Here is an 8,685-nt window from a genome sequence, read left to right on the forward strand (position 1 = left end):
GCCAATCAGTACATTATGATTTGTGGAGAAATGATTCAAGTTGTCAAGGATTTTCTCTTTTTTGGACCCACAACCAATGCTCATGGAAGCAGAAGTCATGAGATCAAATGGCACATTACATTGGGTAAATTTACTGCACAAAATCTCTTTAAAATGTTGAAATCCGAGGTGGTACTTTGAGCAATTAAAGTGCACCTGACTCCACCCATGGTATTTCCAATTGCCTCATATGCATGTGAAAATTGGACATTGAGTAAGCAAGACTGAAGGATCAATGCATTTGTATCGTGGTGCTGAAGAAGAATATTGAAAGTACCATGGACTGCCAAAAGAATATACGGATCGACCACCGGGAGGCGGGGCGGGGGCAGCATGGCAGCCTCCTTTCGGCTCCGGGGAGCTGCCTCCAGTCTCCACTACTGGAGCCCCTGGCAGCGGCCTGCTGCGGCCTGCCTTGCAGCGGGTCAATGGCCTCTAAGACTCCAGTTGGATTCATAGGACTGGGCAACATGGGGAATCCAATGACCAAAAACCTGATGAAGCACGGCTATCCACTCATCGTTTGCGATGTCTTCCCAGATGCCTGCAGAGAGTTTCAAGATAAAGGTGAACAGGTAGTGTCTTCCCCAGCTGATGTAGCTGAAAAAGCGGACAGAATCATTACAATGCTTCCTACCAGTATGAATGCAATAGAAGTTTATTCTGGAGCAAATGGAATTCTAAAGAACGTGAAGAAAGGCTCCTTACTAATAGATTCCAGTACTATTGATCCATCAGTTTCAAAAGAATTGGCTAAAGAAGTTGAGAAAATAGGAGCGGTTTTCATTGATGCCCCTGTGTCTGGTGGTGTGGGAGCTGCCCGATCTGGGAACCTCACATTTATGGTGGGAGGAGTGGAAGAGGAATTTGCTGCTGCCAAGGAGCTGCTGGGGTGCATGGGCTCCAATGTGTTGTACTGTGGAGCCGTTGGTACTGGGCAGGCTGCCAAGATCTGCAACAACATGCTACTCGCTATTAGTATGATTGGAACTGCTGAAGCTATGAATCTTGGAATCAGGCTGGGGCTTGACCCAAAACTATTGGCCAAAATCCTAAATATGAGCTCCGGACGGTGTTGGTCCAGTGACACCTACAATCCTGTGCCTGGAGTGATAGATGGCGTGCCTGCGGCTAATAACTACCAGGGTGGATTTGGAACGACACTCATGGCTAAGGATCTGGGGCTAGCACAAGACTCTGCTACCAACACCAAGAGCCCGATTCTTCTGGGCAGTCTGGCCCATCAGCTCTACCGGATGGTGTGCGCAAAGGGCTACTCAAAGAAAGACTTCTCATCTGTGTTCCAGTTCCTTCGGGAGGAGGAGACCCTCTGAGTTTGTCCTTTGGTTGTGTACACTGTCGGAAACCAGACTGTATCTTGGCACGTCTCCTTATAGGTCACGGCAGAAGTAAATGGGTTTGATCAGAGGTCAGATGCCTACTCTAATTATCTAGTAAATCCTAGGATCCTCCCATCCATTTTTAACTTCTGCTTCTCTTTGGATATTCAGCACACATATTTATCTGTATTTCTTTTTCACTCAAGTCACTGATGGAGTCTATTGTAACTAACTAATTTACCTAAAAAAACCAAAATTGATCTCTGTTTATATTCAGCTAAATTGTTGAGTACTTCAATCAAGATATTACCTACTTTATAAATAAAATGTTTTTTCAAAAAAAAAAAAAGAATACACAGATCTATTTTGGAAGCAGCACAGCCAGAAAGTTCCATAGAGGCAATGATGGTGAGAGTTTGTCTTATATACCATGGACATGTTATTAGGAGGGATTAGTCCCTGGAGAAGGACATCATCTTTGGTAGAGTGGTGGGGCAGCAAAAATAGTGTAAGACCCATTAGAAGATGGATGGACACAATGGCTTCGACAATGAGTGCAGACATAAGAACAATCGTGAGCACGGTGCAGGATGGGCAGGGTTTTGTTCTGACTGACTCAATGGCACCTCACAACAATAAGGAAACAAAGTTGGCAAAGCACAATGCCAGCTCACAACAAGATTGCCTTGGAACAGAGGCTCTGGAGAGATAAGGTCCTTCCTCTAGAGCCAACACAAGAGAAAGTCTTCCAATAGAGCCTGTATCCTGAATCTAGATTTATTTTTTTTTAACAATTTATTGGGGCTGATACAATTCTTTTCACAGTTCATACATATACATACATCAATTGTATAAAGCACATCTGTACAGTCTTTGCCCTAATCATTTTTTTCTCTTTTCTTCTTTTACATTTTATTAGGGACTCCAACAACTCTTACCACAATCCATACATATACATACATCAATTGTATAAAGCACATCCATACATTCCCTGCCCCAATCATTCTCAAGGCATTTGCTCTCCACTTAAGCCCCTTGCATCAGGTCCTCTTTTTTTTCCCCCCTCCCTCCCCTTTACCCCCTCCCTCATATGCCCTTGGTAATTTATACCTCGTTATTTTGTCATATCTTGCCCTATTCGGGGTCTCCCTTCCCCCCTTCTCTGCTGTCCCTCTCCCAGGGAAGAGGTCACATGTGGCTCCTTGTAATCAGTTCCCCCTTTCCAACCCACTCACCCTCCACTCTCCCAGCATCGTCCCTCACGCCCTTGGTCCTGAAGGTATCATCCACCCTGGATTCCCTGTACCTCCAACCCTCATATGTACCAGTGTACAGCCTCTGTCCTATCCAGCCCTGCAAGGTAGAATTCGGATCATGGTAGTTGGGGGGAGGAAGCATCCAGGATCTGGGGGAAAGCTGTGTTCTTCATCGATACTACCTCACACCCTAGTTAACCCATCTCCTCTCCTAAGCCCCTCTATGAGGGGATCTCCATTGGCCGACACTTGGGCCTTGGGTCTCCACTCTGCACTTCCCCCTTCATTTAATATAATATATATATACACATACATATATACATATACACATATATACACATACATACACACACTTATATCTTTTTTTTTTTTGCATGATGCCTTATATCTGGTCCCTTGGGCACCTCGTGATCGCACTGGCCGGTGTGCTTCTTCCATGTGGGCTTATTTGTTTCTGAGCGAGATGGCCGCTTGTTCACCTTCAAGCCTTTAAGACCCCAGACACTATCTCTTTTTATAGCCGGGCACCATCAGCTTTCTTCACCACATTTGCTTGTGCACCCATTTGTCTTCAGCGATCCTATCATGGAGGTGTGTAGTCTATGATATGATTTTTTGTTCTTTGATGCCTGGTAACTGATCCCTTTGGGACCACTCGATCACACAGGCTGGTGTGTTCTTCCATGTGGACTTCGTTGCTCCTGAGCTAGATGGCCGCTTGTTTATCTTCAAGCCTTTAAGACCCCAGTCACTATCTCTTTTGATAGCCGGGCACCATCAGCTTTCTTCACCACATTTACTTGTTCACCCACTTTGGCTCCAGCCGTTGTGTCGGGAGAGTGAGCATCATAGAGTTCCAATTTAATAAAAGAAGGTATTCATGCATAGAGGGAGTGTTTGAGTAGAGGCCCAAGGTCCTTCCGCCACCTTAATACTTGACCTATAAATATCAACACAAAGATCTATTTCCCCAACCTCCTATATATATTTGCATGTACATGTCTTTGTCTAGACCTCCATGAATGCCCTTTGACTCCTAGCTCTTTCCTCCATCTCCCTTGACCTTCCTCCTGCCCTACTACCATGCTTCATCGCCACCTGGGCTAGAGTATACCTCTTCTCTAAGCAACCTTACCCTTGATCATTTCCCATCAGGCCTGCCACTCCCCCTTCTCTACCCTTTGGGGTCCCATGTTTTTCCCTTGTCCCTGGGTTTGTTAACACCACTTCCTTACCCCCCCTACCCCCCACCCCAAGTCCCCCCGGAACTGTCGGTCCCGTTGTTTTTCATCCAGATAGTTCATCCAGCCTGTCCTATTCAGACAGACCTGTGGAGTCACTAACATGCACGAAAACTAGACAGAGGAACACAAAGCAACAGTATACAACCAGACAACAAAACAACCAAAACAAACCACTGAAAAAGAACAGAACAAAACAGTTCACAAGAGAAAAGCTTGTAGTTAGTTCAGGGATCTTTGCTGGCCCTTAGGAGCGTTTTCCAGTCCAGTCTGTTGGGGCACCACGCCCTGGCCCCAAAGTCCACTTTCAGCATTCCCTGGGGACCTTGCCACTCCATTCCCTTGCTGTTCCGCTGCACTCCCCCAGTGATTTGCCTCGGTGTGGTGGGATCAGGTCAGGTGCAATTCCCACACTGTGTCTCCGGTTCTGTCCCCTGTATCGCCCTTAGTCACTGAGGGGCATCATGTCTCATAGTAGGGCCAGCCATGTTGTTCTCTCTGTGGACTGGCTGCTCTACTCAGGAACATCATCATCACGGCCTGGTGGGCCAGGCTGTGCTCCACTCTCTCCTCCTGCCCCTTCATCTGCTCCCGTGTGCTCTGATCAAATATGTCCATCTCCCATAGCTGCAGGGTCAATGTCGTCCTTTGGAACAAGTTCTTTTCGGGGGAGGGGCAGGAATCCACTTAATTTATGGTGCTGGGGCCAGCCTCCCAGACCTCTCCACCGGTTCCGTCCTCCACGCCGGGATATTGCATTCACACCTTGCGACACTGGGTTGAAGTCTGGTCCCACTTTCCCTGTGGAGATATAAACCATACCCTCCCCTTGGGTGGATTAATGCCCCATTTCTGTCATGCTGATTGTACTTACCTCAGGGGACTCATTTTGTACCTGTCCCTTTGGGTCTGGCTTACCTCGCTTAACATAATTCCTTCCAGCTCTTCCCATGAAATAACGTGTTTCATGTGCTCATCGGTGCTTTTTAGTGCTGCATAATACTCCATTGTGTGTATGTGCCAAAGTTTGCTAATCCACTCGTCTATCGATGGAAACTTAGGCTGTTTCCAAGTCTTTGCTATTGTGAATTGTGCCGCAATAAATATTGGAGCGCATATGACTGGTCGTGTTTTATTTGCTGCTTCAACCGGGTATATGCCCAGTAGAGGGATGGCTGGGTCGTAAGGTAGATCAATTTCCATTTTCTTTAGGTATCGCCAGATTGCTTTCCACAGTGTCTGTACAAATCTGCACGACCACCAGCAGTGGAGGAGGGTTCCTATTTCACCACAGCCCCTCCAACACTTGTTGCTCTCTGATTTACTGATCTGAGCTAGCCTGAGGGGTGTTAGGTGGTATCTCATGGTTGTTTTGATTTGCATTTCTCTTATGGCAAGGGACTTCGAGCACTTTCTCATATATTTATTGGCCATATTGATCTCCTCTCTAGTGAAAGTTCTTCTCATTTCTTTTGCCCACTTCCTTAGGGGGTTAACTGTTTTCCTCTTTTTGCAGGTCATGATGGTGTTGTAGATTTTAGTAATGAGCCCTTTGTCTGACGTGTCATTACTAAAAATCTTCTCCCAGTCTGTGGGTTGCCTTGTCACCCTCTTGGCAAAGTCTTTCGAGGTGCACAGGTGTTTTATTCTTATTAGATCCCATTTGTCGATTTCCAGATCACCTGTGTGTGTCCCCTTCCCTGTTGCAGTGAGCCTATGTGCTCCCTGGGCCAGTGCTCTGAGATTAGTCCTGATTCCCTCCTTAATGGTCCTGATGGTTTGGGGTTTGACTTCTAGATCTGTGATCCACCTTGAGTGTATTCTTGTGCATGGGGTGAGGTAGACGTCTTGTTTCAACTTTCTACATGTGGATATCCATTGTTTCCAGCACCACTTATTAAAGAGGGCATCTGCTTCCCACTTGACGTTTTTGGGACCCTTGTCGAAGATCAGTTGTCTATATGCTGATGATTTTACTCCTGGGCTTTCTATTCTTTTCCACTGGTCTGAGTGTCTATCATTGTGCCAGTACCATGCTGTTTTGACCACTGTAGCTATGTAGTAGGCATTAAAATCAGGTAGGGCGAGTCCTCCAATTGTGTCCTTCTTCTTGAGGAGTTCTCTGCTAATTCTGGGTTTCTTCCCTCTCCATATGAAGTTGGTGGTCAGTTTTTCCAATTCTTTGAAGAAGGTTGATGGTAATTGGATTGGTATAGCATTGAACTTGTAGAGTGCTTTAGGAAGAACTGTCATCTTTACTATGTTCAGCCTACCTAACCATGAGCAGGGGAGCTTCATCCATTTGTGAAGGTCACTTTTGGTTTCCTGTAATAGGGTTTTATAATTATGCTTATATAGGTCTTTAGTATTTTTTGTTAAGTATATTCCTAGGTATTTCAGTTTGTTCTTGGCTACTGTGAAGGGTACTTCCCTCTTAATCGCCTCTTCCATGGCCCTGTCCGATGTGTATAGAAACCCTACCGACTTCTGTTTATTGATCTTGTATCCTGCTACTCTTCCGTATTCCTCTATTGCTGTAAGTATTCCAACTGTGGAGTTTTGGGGGTCTTCAATGTATAGGATCATGTCATCTGCAAATAACGATAGTTTCACCTCCTCCTCTCCCAACTGGATCCCTTTGATGTCCTTCCGCTGTCTTATGTTGTTAGCCAGAACCTCCAAAACGATATTGAATAGAAGAGGGGACAGGGGGCATCCTTGTCTTGTACCCTTTTTCAGTGGTATTGTTCTTGTCTTTTCTCCATTGACTATGATGTTGGCTGTTGGTCTTTCATATATAGCTTGTATGAGCTTGAGGAACTTACCTTCCAATCCTATCTTCATGAGTGTTTTGATTAGGAATGGATGCTGGATGTTGTCAAATGCTTTTTCTGCATCTATGGATATTATCATATGGTTTTTATCCTTTTTCTTCTCGATGTGGTGTATGATATTGATGGATTTTCGGATGTTAAACCATCCCTGCATCGCTGGGATGAATCCTACTTGGTCGTGGTGAATGATATGTTTGATGTTCCTTTGTATTCTATTGGCCAATATTTTGTTAAGGATTTTTGCATCTATGTTCATTAGAGATATTGGTCTATAATTCTCTACACTTGTGGGGTCTTTTCCCTGTTTGGGTATCAAAGTAATGCTGGCTTCGTAAAATGAGTTTGGGAGCTTGCCGTTCTTTTCTATGTTATGGAATACTTTGTGGAGGATCGGTGTCAGCTCTTCCCTGAATGTTTGGTAAAATTCTGCTGTGTAGCCATCTGGCCCTGGGGCCTTTTTCCTTGGTAGGTTTTTGATGACACTCTCTATTTCTTCCTTCGCTATGGGTTTGTTGAGGTTCTTGATCTCTGTCTCAGATAATCTAGGGATAGATTGTTTTTCTAAATATTTATCCATGTCTTCCAGGTTTCTGAATTCATTAGAATACAAACCTTCATAGTACTTTGTGATTATCCTTTTTATCTCATTGGGGTCTGTTGTTATTGCCCCCGATTCATCCCTCATCCTGGCTATTGATGATTGTTCCTTTCTATCTTTGGTAAGCTTTGCCAGGGGAGTGTCAATTTTATTAATTCGTTCATAAAACCAGCTTCTAGTTGCGTTAATCCTTTGCATTGTTCTTTTGTCTTCCCACTGGTTTAACTCCGCCCTGATTTTTATTATTTCTTTTCTCTTGCTATTGGAGGGGTAGTTCTGTTGACTCTGTTCTAGTTGTTGGAGGTTTTGTGTTAACATATCTGTCATACGCCTTTCTTCTTTTTTCATGTATGCATTCAGTGATATCAAGCTACCTCTGATAACTGCCTTTGCAGTGTCCCATAAGTTTTGATATGTTGTATGCTCGTTCTCATTAGTTTCTAGAAATTTCCTGATATCCTCTCTGATCTGGACCTTAACCCATTCATGTCGCAGGAGATCGTTGTTTATTCTCCAATTGGTGTCCCTTGCTTTTCTGGGTGCCCTTCTATTAATCTCCAGCTTTATGGCATGGTGGTCTGAGAAAGACGTCTGGATAATATCTATGTGTTTGAATTTACTCAGGCTGGCCTTGTGCCCCAGCATGTGATCTATTCTTGAGAAAGATCCGTGTGGATTGGAGAAGAATGTGAAACCTTTTGCTTTTGGATGAAAGGCTCTATAGATGTCTATCAGGCCCTGTTGCCTAATTACATTGTTTAGCTCTCTGGCCTCTTTGCTGAGCTTCTTTCCCTGTGACCTGTCTTTCTCTGATAGTGGAGTGTTGAAGTCCCCCACTATTATTGTTGTTTCCGTGATTTCTTCTGTCATTTTTTTAATAGTTTGTTTGACGAAATTTGCCGCACCATTATTAGGTGCGTAAATATTCAGTATGCTTATTGCTTCCTGGTTTACTGAGCCTTTGAGCATTATGTAATGTCCCTCTTTGTCTCTTTTTATGTTTTGGATCTTGAGATCCATTTTGTCGGAGATTAAGATAGCCACTCCTGCCTTCTTGGAGTTACCATTTGCTTGGTAAACTTTCTGCCAGCCCTTTATTCTCAGCATATGCTTGTCTGCTTGCTTAAGGTGTGTCTCTTGCAGGCAGCAGATTGATGGGTTATGTTTTCTAATCCAATCCTCCAGCCTCTTTCTTTTAACATATGAATTGAGCCCATTTGTATTCAAAGTGATTATTACAATCTCTGGCTTCATGGTTGCCATATTCTGTTTTGTGTTTTGGGTCTTTGCCTATCTTCCTTCATATCAGTGTACTGCGTTTGAGTGGAGGGTTTCTATCCTGTCCTCTTTTCCATCTGAGACCGTGTTGTCCTGGTA

The 8,685-nt window shown here is 44.3% G+C and overlaps 1 pseudogene; it reads left to right on the plus strand.

The window, feature by feature from the left end:
- Nucleotides 1-361: 361 nt before the first annotated feature.
- On the plus strand, nucleotides 362-1,609 carry LOC142428771 (3-hydroxyisobutyrate dehydrogenase, mitochondrial pseudogene; annotated as a pseudogene).
- The last annotated feature ends 7,076 nt before the right edge of the window (nucleotides 1,610-8,685 follow it).

This window comes from Tenrec ecaudatus, chromosome 16 (genome assembly GCF_050624435.1).
Source record: "Tenrec ecaudatus isolate mTenEca1 chromosome 16, mTenEca1.hap1, whole genome shotgun sequence".
Classification (NCBI taxonomy): Eukaryota; Metazoa; Chordata; class Mammalia; order Afrosoricida; family Tenrecidae; genus Tenrec; species Tenrec ecaudatus.